General features: G+C 39.8%; 1 long non-coding RNA gene across 1 annotated transcript; it reads right to left on the minus strand.

Annotated features, from left to right (window-relative positions):
- Positions 1 to 4,286: 4,286 nt before the first annotated feature.
- Positions 4,287 to 7,888, minus strand: LOC125289680. The gene is made up of 3 exons (XR_007192670.1): positions 7,822 to 7,888; positions 7,615 to 7,712; positions 4,287 to 7,515 (listed from the first exon to the last, which is right to left on the minus strand). It is a non-coding gene; the product is annotated as an uncharacterized LOC125289680 (long non-coding RNA).
- Positions 7,889 to 10,103: the final 2,215 nt, after the last annotated feature.

The raw sequence follows: 10,103 nt of genomic DNA on the forward strand, positions 1-10,103 counted from the left end.
AATTGAAATCATTCAATGACAACGTTTTCATTAACCTGCAAATCATGATTAAATCATGGTTACTTGTTTCTGAAGTATCAAAATAGGCTGCTGATTTTATTTTATTATAATTTTATTATATTTTATTTTATTATATTTTATTAAGTGGAGAGCCCTTATTCCATTTTACTCATTTACCTTGCTTAAGGCCATTAGCTGTGGATTTGGGCATGGGAGAACAGTGCTCAACAACTTCCCCTGAATGCCCGCATTTTTCCTACTTCAGGAGTCGAACCGGCAACCACGGCTGCCCACCCTGTGAGCTGACTTCATGGTAATGACCCAGTGACATAATTTTGTTAGTGAAAGAGCTACTGAAAGATTTTATCAGTCTTTCTGTTTACTGTAAATGACCTCACTTCCTGTTTGCTCCCATTATTTCTGAATCATTTGTTTGATTTAGAATGGTTTGCCTAAAGGAACTAGAAACACTTTTTTACAGTGCCTAACTTGTTTGGCCATTGTATGGAACATGTTGTGATTCTGAATTAGTTAAACATTTTTTTATGTATCCATACACCATATCTGGCAACTTTGACACCCTCAACATCAGTTGAAAACACTCATCTAGTGTTGACACAGGACAACACTTTTAAAAGTCTTTAAAATGATGAATGTTTTAAAAAAGTGTGTTACACAAGCCTTCCTGTTTCAGCTTTTATGGTCTCTCTCTGTCACACTTTTGAGACACACTTTGAGACACACTCCATGCTGTTCCCCTTTCCAGAACCATCTCCTAGGCAGACCACCTACTGTTCCCTGTCCTGACATGCCCCACTTTGAATTACATCCACCCTATAGGCATATACGCTGAATTGGCCGACACCGCACCCGTTACATCATCATCCTGCAAACTGCAACTATTTCAGAGCTGAATGAACACAGCTCTGTTATAGGCCTGTAATAGAGTTTAATGGTTGGTGTTATAGTGTCATTTGCCATAAAGTAGCCACAATATCTTTCAATTTCTTTTATTTGGCACAGCCTCACTGTTTGGTCCTGGTTTATAGCTATGTTGTATGATTGATGGATATTTTTCAGGAACTAGAGAGGCTACAGTGGAATATGGAAAGTAGCAGTAACAGTTTGCATTTTACACTTCCTTTCTTTTGGCTTGTTCCCATTAAGAACTAGGTCATGGGGCTTAGGCTCAGCACCAGTGATCAGCCCCAGTCATCTGTTGTCATGAGGAGTTGTAATATACATACAGTGAAAGGCATGAAAGGCTTCAGTATGAATTTGCTTATCACAGTCCGTTTTCTACTTGAATGGTTTCAGTGCCACTACAAGCACTGTTTTTATCCGTAAAAGTTTTATCATAAAAGCACCAATTACCCTTTCGTTCGAAAATTCTAAAACAACAACGTTTTTAAATACTTCAAAATAACATTTGATAAATTAACCTTACATTTTTCAGTAGCCATAGGTGTGTAGATTTTACTGCCTGAAATATCCGATTTTGTTACCACGCTCAGAGTTTAGTACTGGGCTAGTGGGTGCCTATTTCCGTCCTTTCACACGGCACATCAATGGTTAGACAGAGAATACTTTTTACAAATCAAAATTCCACTGGAGCTCCAAGCGGATTTAACATTGTTTACAGCTCTTTGAGTCACGGTAAAATTTAATTTTTGGTACATAGCTCATTTAGATACACTTATGGTGTGGGAGCTAACGAAAATGTATTTAAAACACTAGTCATGTCTCTTTCCATGAACATCAATATTGGGCAGTCTCTCTGGGAAAAGCATGAGGTATGCTTCATGTTTTATGAATTATGCAAATAATAATGCAAACGATGAAAGCAGTAGTGAGGGGATATTACTGTCTAGTCACAGAGACCTTTCCCACACAGTGAACACTTTCGTGCACAGGTATGTGTCCATGTTATGATTCATGTTTATTCATTTGGCAGAGACTTTTTACTCAATAATAACTTACAGGTTTGTTTGTGTTGATTTTGGAAATGCAGTGATACATTTTTAAGTCTTTAGAGTTTGCTAAGTTTATGTTAGACACTATACACTGTAGGTTTTACTGCAGTACAAAGCTCAGATGATTATAAAAATGAAATTGAAAAAGAGTACAACTGTTTGTTTGGTTGTGTTATGCAGATGCTTAATCTATTTGCACCTATCGAAAGAGAGAGAGAGAGAGATTGATCTGGTGTTAGCTGTGACATGTCATACATCCTTATTTTCACTGTTTTAGGGGATACTGTGGCCATGCGGAAGTGGACTTACTGCCTGTCCTTGGTCTTGGTCTCACTCTGTATGTATGTATGTGCTGATGTTTACATGGAACCAGTAAGCGAACCGTTTAATTCAAAGCCAAATATAGGCTCCTTTTTCACTATGTCCTCCGAAGGCATCAAACTGATACCCTTGCTGTTGTCACAAATAGTTCAGGAATGGTGCATATGCATATAGTTGATATATTATATTGCATATAGTTGTTATAGTTTTCTGTCATTGCAAGTGGTGTTCAATTCGGTTTTCTGTCCAAACATTGCTCAATAAATAGTTTAGAGAAGGAAGGGTGGGTGTGTGTGTGTGTGAGAGAGAGAGAGATATAGAACATAAGAGTGAGAGTGCTATGTTTTCCCCCATGGTCTGGGGAAACGTAAATCAGCTATTTTTACCAGTTCACCAAAGTGAAGTACTATTGAAGTTGAAGTACTATACACCAGCCATTTTTAATTTAATTTGGGGGAGAAGCATCATGCTTTTGTTTGGTGGCTCCTTGACAAATCCTGAGACTTATAATCGATGTAATGCCAGGCATCCGTGACAGTTCCAGTTCAAGGCAACAAGGTCAGTGGTTAAGGGTTCAACATGCTTCTGCGTCAACTCCATGGCGTAGCTACGCCGGCACTCCTACGGCGTTGTGACCCTTTTATGGTTCTGCGTCGGCTTGCTTTGCATCGCGGTGCATTTCACCACCATAACGCTCGGTGTCGCCTGTGTCTGCGTCGCTCACCACCGAAACAAGACTGTATGACCGAAACTGTAGCCTACTCAGAATGGCAAACCCCATAGACTTTCGTGCTGGTCTGTCTAAAGCCACTTCAACTCATGGATCAAGAAGAAAGGACAGAAGTAGTATAATATGCATTACTACTGGTATTTACATTTATTCAAAAGCATGTACAGCAAACTGGTGGGAAAATAGCAGTACAGTACAGCTAGGGTAATACATAGGCAACTTGATGTTATTATTTGGGGTCACGGTCACACGGGGTCCTACATACAGTTTTTCTCGATTGCTTTGATGCACGTAATGAGACTGGGATCCACTTGACCTTCTTAGCACAGCAAATTATTTAACACATTTTCATTGGTTTAACTCATGTTTCACATCCTTTTTCAAAACATTTACAGTAACACAGTTCTCATACAAAGACTCTAAACTCCATTGGATTAATTGTCTGTAACAAATAGAAAACATTTATACACAGCTAATAGATATTGCTTGCAAACTTCAAATCAGCAATCATTCATTATCCATAAGAGATACAATGTCTGTTCTGTGTTGCTATTTACAAGTATGAATCTAAGGAACTGTATGGCCAAAAGCTGATAGGTCCAGGTGTTTCCTGTAGGTCTATTTCAATGACAAATGACAAGTTGTAGTTCAGTGTATGAAATGTGTCTTGTCCAGGTGCTTACTGTAGGTCCTACATGTCAATAGTAGTTACATCTTGGGAGGAATGAATAACATTTATTTTTGTTCAATACATTTTGTCTTTCCATAGTTTTTCTGATACCAGAAAAATTAGAAGAAATGCCACAGACATAGCAAAAATGAAGGCTTTGCATTTTGTTGGGCAGTGTGTAATGATTGATTGAAAGTGATTTGACTACAAGTTGTTTGATGACAAAATCTGCTTTTGCTGTGTTTTAAATGTTTTGAGAGTGTTAGAGCCTTTTGCAGGCAAAATGTATCATTTTGACCATGAGTGCCACTGTTTCGGCTTGTGTGTTAACTGTTTTGAAAATGAGTTTGAGTTGACTGCTGCATCAAAGCAATCAAGAAAAACTGTAATATAGAGTTACTGTATAGTGTGCGATATCTCCCAAGTGGCTTGACTAATCTTATCTTGCGTAGTTTGTCACTGTTATGTGTTGAATAACAATCTAACCATTAAAGAATGAATTGACCGGTGGCAGTATGCAGACAACTCTGTTTAAAAGATTAACTCATAGACAAAGCACATAGAGCAACATGCCTAATACAGTAGGGTCGCCTCACAACGGTGGCCCGGCAGGGCCAGAATTAAGGTTATGGAGTATAGAGATCCAATACACAACAATCACTACAAAGCCTAGATGCACTGATTAGGTACTCAAGGTCATCTAACTCATTAGGTCGATAAACTTCATCAATCAAAACGACTACAGCTTTTGTTCTAAAGATCCCTTTCTTTCCCACTTTGGAGCTTTAGTGTTGGCCTCTCGTGAGTACCACTATATCATTGACCCCAAGACATGGACCGAAGCCCAGACCAACTGCAGAGAGAAGTACACTGATCTGGCCACCATCAGGGACAAAGAAGAGATGCAGAGATTAAACAAACTCAGCTTAACCCACAACAGCAACAGAGCGTGGATTATATTTTATTTAAAATAATGTGGAAATTCAATTTTGCGGATGGTCTTCCACCTCCTGTTCCATCCGACCCTGTGAAGAACAAATAAAAGAGAACAGGTGAGTGCATTTATATTAATTTTACATTCAGTCAAAACTAAAATAGGATATGCTGATAGCTGGTTACGCTAGACTTTTTTGCTGCTGCTGGGTCATTCCTTCGCCCTTGCACTTGTAGCCTAGATGTGTCAGGATGCCGGCGCCGACGGTAGGCTACCAAGTCGCGGGAATAACGGAGCTGTGGACTGGAGATGCGGATGGTGGATGGTGATGGATATAGCCTACACTTTAGGAAATAGAGTGAAACTCACCAAAACAGTCATACTATTGAAAGCACCACGAAATTGTCGTTTAGATGTGATAGAACAGACTCGGTTTGGTGATAGAAAAGACGTGTTCTAATTCCTATATAGTTCGGTGCTGTATGTTGTCCCATGATGAATGATTTTGCGTCTTTTCGTTTTTTCCGTTAGGTGAACTCAGAGAGGGTTAATCAAGGATCTTTGGTGAACTTGCTCGCGTCTAACTCATACTAGCTCGTGGCTAGGAAGGCGTCTTAAAGGGGTAGTAACATTAATTTAAAAGTGGTGATCATATAAATTATTAAAGTTGAAGGCTTTTGGTAACAAGTGTATTTATTAAGAAATGTCTTATATATTTATTACTATATATTAATTTGTATGTTAATTTAGTCTGTTTATTATTCTATTTTGAACCATTCAGTTGTGACCAAGCATGGAGATTACTTGGTCACACTTATCTGTGAGCTACAGGCATAAAAACAAGACCAATTTGTCAAACCCAGCTAGTTAGACACAATTGTTCTTTTATAGCTGCCCTCGCACACTTTTCATTTCGCTGGATATTTTATTCAACTGTTTCTCAGCATAATGTATGCATGTGAACAGAAAGTAAGACATTCTTACCTTTTTTTTTCCTTTTCCAGGAACCGAACTGAAGATGCTGGGATCCACCATTTTTAAGACGACTTGAGGTAAAAGGACATCTTGACAACCCTCAGCTGCAACAGCAGAACCAGCCCCTCTGCGGCTTAAGGACAACATCAGCTTGATAGAAAACTGGGGGGCAGTTACCTTTGGGGTCTAGTGTTTCCCTGTCCCTTATATGCCTTGTGAATCACTGTTTTAAATCGGAGATGCCGACCACAGTCTTTGTTTGTTGTTTCCGATAGTATTTTGAAATAGCATCTTATATAGTTCTGTTAATTGGGCAAAATGTCCTGCGTGAGAGTGTGATTAGTAAATGATATACCCATGGCTATATAACATTAGTACATTAGTCGGAGTACTAAAATTCAAGATCAATGACTGTTTTGAGGTGACTGAAACAAAGTACAATCAAGATTCCTGTTAGGGAAAAATAATCTTAATGGCCATTCTTCATGACATTGCAGTATGTTGTCATTTGTGCTCTCATAAGAGTATTATCATTGCAATTTTTCATACAGACACAATATTGTTTACTGTAATTTCTCTGTGTTTGATTACAAAATGAGTATTGTGGAGTTTTTGGGAGAAAAGACTGTTATTGTGGCCAGTAATTGGATAACAAGAGGGAGATCTTGGTCAAAATTGCACTAGACAGCATTAACATTAGAATTGGATTCTGATTAGCAGTCACTGTTTTAGCTACTCTCCACCTCAGCCGCTCCAAGGCCTTCATGCTCTGTACTGGTTGACTAATGCCTACCCTGCAATGTGGTTTGTTAGTACATCACTTCAATCTGTGAAACGCATGAATTTGACTTCAAATGTTGTTTTAATAGAAATAATTGTCGTTGTGATTTATTTATGTGGTCCCTGTATATGCATTTAAAATAAATGCTTCATCAATTCAGTATCTGAATATATGTCATTGCTATTTTTTCAACTGGGTCAGAGTTTGTGGAACTGAGAATTGTTATGTAGTTCTGGATTAATCCTAGTTGAGCACAAATAGTTTCTGTGGGAATTGAGTCATCCCTAGGTAGTGAATAAACAATACAAACCAGTGGTTAATTTTTCCGGCTCGAAGATAGTTTGATTTAGAAAAAAATCTGTTATTTTATAGCATGTTAGCCTATGGGTTTTGCTTTGCTGTCTGAAGGTGAGCCCTTTATTGTCACTATAAAATGGAAATACAAATTCTAAACTAGAAATTGTCATACATATCCAGCATAGCATTCAAACCTAATCTTTGTGCTGGACATGGAAACAACCTTTAATATTCGTATGGTGTAATTCTGTCTCACGGTAAGTAAATGACCACAACACTACGTCGCCACAACATTACTTGCGTTACCAAGTGGCAAAGTTAGCAAAATTACCAAGCCACTACGTTGTGGCAACGTAATTTCTTTACTTAATTGGCAACTTCCTGTAGGCAACGTTGTGGCAACGTCACTTACACTACCAAGAGGCAACGTTATCAAAATTACCAAACCACTACGTTGCGGCAACGTAATTTGTTTACTTAATGGCAACTTCCTGTAGGCAACGTTGTGGCAATGTCACTTACACTACCAAGAGGCAACGTTATCAAAATTACCAAACCACTACGTCGTGGCAACGTAATTTGTTTACTTAATGGAAACTTCCTGCAGGCAACGTTGTGGCAATGTTGCCACAACGTTGCCAGAAAGTAATGTCGCCATGACCAAATGGCAACTTATAGGCAACGTTGCCATTTGGTCGTGTGTTAGCTGGGTACCCTCTTTCTTCTCGCTCGACTCCCGAGCTGAACTCTTCGCAGCTTCCGCCCGCAATGAGTTTTCTGGCTGGGTATATCTAAAGCTCCTGCGTACCGTCTCGTAATATGTCTTACAGGTGGCTGGAAAACAATTAAATGAGAGTGGTATGAATAAAAATCAAACGCAAGTCACAGTAACATTAAACAAGGAAGGAGAAACAGTAAAAACAAGTCACTTACACACAATGTCGTCTTTATCAACATCGTGTAAATCTGGACTTCCAGATATTGCTCCGAGCAAATAAGAGGTCACCGCCTCATTATGAGGCGAGATTAGTCTGTGAAAACAAAATGTACAGTTATGATCGGGATCTATCCTATGGTCTCTATACGTATCCATTTCCTTATAGCCTACCGCAGAATGAAAGCATATTCTTTTAATCTTACCCTCGCTCCGGTTCGTAGCGTCTGCAGACATGTCATATCCAGCATCATTTCTGCCTGTTGAGCGTATTACTGGGAGTTGTTTAAGCAAGACCAAAGGCCACAGTCATGCCAGCATGCACAGTTCACTCTCCCTGCTACCCTGATTTGCATTTGTATAGCTCACAGCGTTTTCATTTACATGTTAAAAGCTCCTCCCTAGAATTAGGAGGGGGGGGATCATGGGGCGGGCGACTGCCAAGCAAGGCCCGTCAATTTCTGACAATTCATGGCAGTTTTTCGGCGTTGCCTGCGAACTGCTCTGAACAGCCATTAAACTGAACTTCCACGACAATCTACAGTGCCGCATACTGACGGAAATCACACTTTTCATGCAGTGACGTCTATGACGTGCGCCGCGTGTCTCAGCAGGACCCTGGCAGCCCGGGTGAGTGGGAGTCACAGGACTGCACCGAGAGATTCCCCCTCTTTTGCTACAATAGTGAGTGTTTTGTATGTTGGTTATGCACCGTTTTGAAAACAGGACTGAAATGTTTAAGAGAGCTCATGAAGACAACTGCTATTGGCAAATTTATACAGCCTAGTTCTAGACCCCAGGCGCCACCACTTCCTCATGACTTCGATAACAAAAAATATCAAAGGGCTTGAATACCTAGAATATTTGTTTTCTGCTCTGCATGGTCTGAGGCAGTGTTAACAAAGATCTTTGGTGTTAACTCGCATAGCTGCTATCAGTTAGCTGCAAACTGTTAGCAGCTAGCGCATATATCGACCACTTAGCAAGTTGAACTTAACATTACCCCAGTTGTTAATGAAACCCGAATGTACAGTTTTGCACAAATGCTGTTAGTTCAACCTATACTGTAAACATTTGACACATTAATACATACTGTAAACTTACCGGACAGAGCAAGTCACTGGTGAAGCTGCATTACACTCCCATCCCAAAGTCAGCCACACGTAACACTGCCGACCGTTGGCTGTGGAATCCAGAATGCTCCCTCTGCTAACTGTGGGGCGTGTGCACTGCGTGAGTCCAGTTTACTCAGGTCTGAGTTGTGAAGCTTACTCTAGTGTATCTCAAGTTTTAGACCCCCATTGTTGCAAGTTCGGCACATTACTAATGTTACTCTAGGAAGAACACTAGGTCAGCCTATAGTAAGTAAAGTATACTTGTGTTACTGCAGTAAGATGTAGTTTTATTTTGTACAGTGTACCAAGCAAATTGATAGCAGCACTGTAGGCTAATTGTATCTTTCGACTGTCATTTGTTGCACGTGCTACAAAAATCATTCTGTGCAATGGAAGATTTACCAACATTCCACGGGTCTGATACAGTTTTGCCTATACATGTGTGAAACTGAGACGCCTGTTTATTTGTTTTAAGTGCGTGCAGGGTGTGAGAGGGGAATCGATTTGCTTTGATTCCAGCTTGGTAGTTGTAGTCTGTGAAATTAAAAAGCATGTGTGTGTGAAGTATCCAAACAATGACACCTTCATTTCATTATGGCTGCTTTAGCAACACACCTTAAGATACTGTGTAGTGGGTCCCATTAAGAAGTGGCTACTTCATTCGTGCTTTCCTTGACTCATGGAGCTGCGTGAATTTTATTACAACTTTTCGCCACGATATGGCAGTTTAAGTCCGCTTGATACTGCAAGGCGTAAGCCATTGGTTTCCAAAGGAGATTTTATTTGTGTCGCCAGCATAGCCTATTGACAATTTATGTTGTAAATAGGCCTACCTTATAAGCCTACCTGTAGCTTAGGGAAGCTAACAGCTTTCTATTAGGATCTAGTTTGTTAGTTACAGTTTTGTCATAACTCCCTGATGCATTTTTGCATTTAGAATAGCCAGGGCCCACTTCCCCGATAACGACGGAGACACGCTCTTAAGAGGGTTTTCTACGATTCATCTTTCGATCGTTCGTTTTGTTTTTCCGACTGTTTCCCGAACATGCTCGTATCGTGAACGCGCATGCACTGCTCTTAAGATGCTCTTAAGGGGAGCTGTCCACGTTAATAGTTCTGAAATATCCTCTGATTTGACGGTGATGTCAGGTGACTGCACGTCACAGCTATAGGCCTACCATTTAAACTTCGGATCTACACATTAATTCACATCAATACGAAAATAGAAACACTTTGACATCTGCATGTAAGCATCCCAAGTAGGTTATATACCACACAGAGACATAAATAATTGTAATTATTTTAAGATTAGATTGTTGCACCATGCAATAATTTTTCGCGGTGCCACTTAAGAACACGTTTGACGATAAGAA

Source organism: Alosa alosa, chromosome 24 (genome assembly GCF_017589495.1).
Source record: "Alosa alosa isolate M-15738 ecotype Scorff River chromosome 24, AALO_Geno_1.1, whole genome shotgun sequence".
Taxonomy (NCBI): Eukaryota; Metazoa; Chordata; class Actinopteri; order Clupeiformes; family Clupeidae; genus Alosa; species Alosa alosa.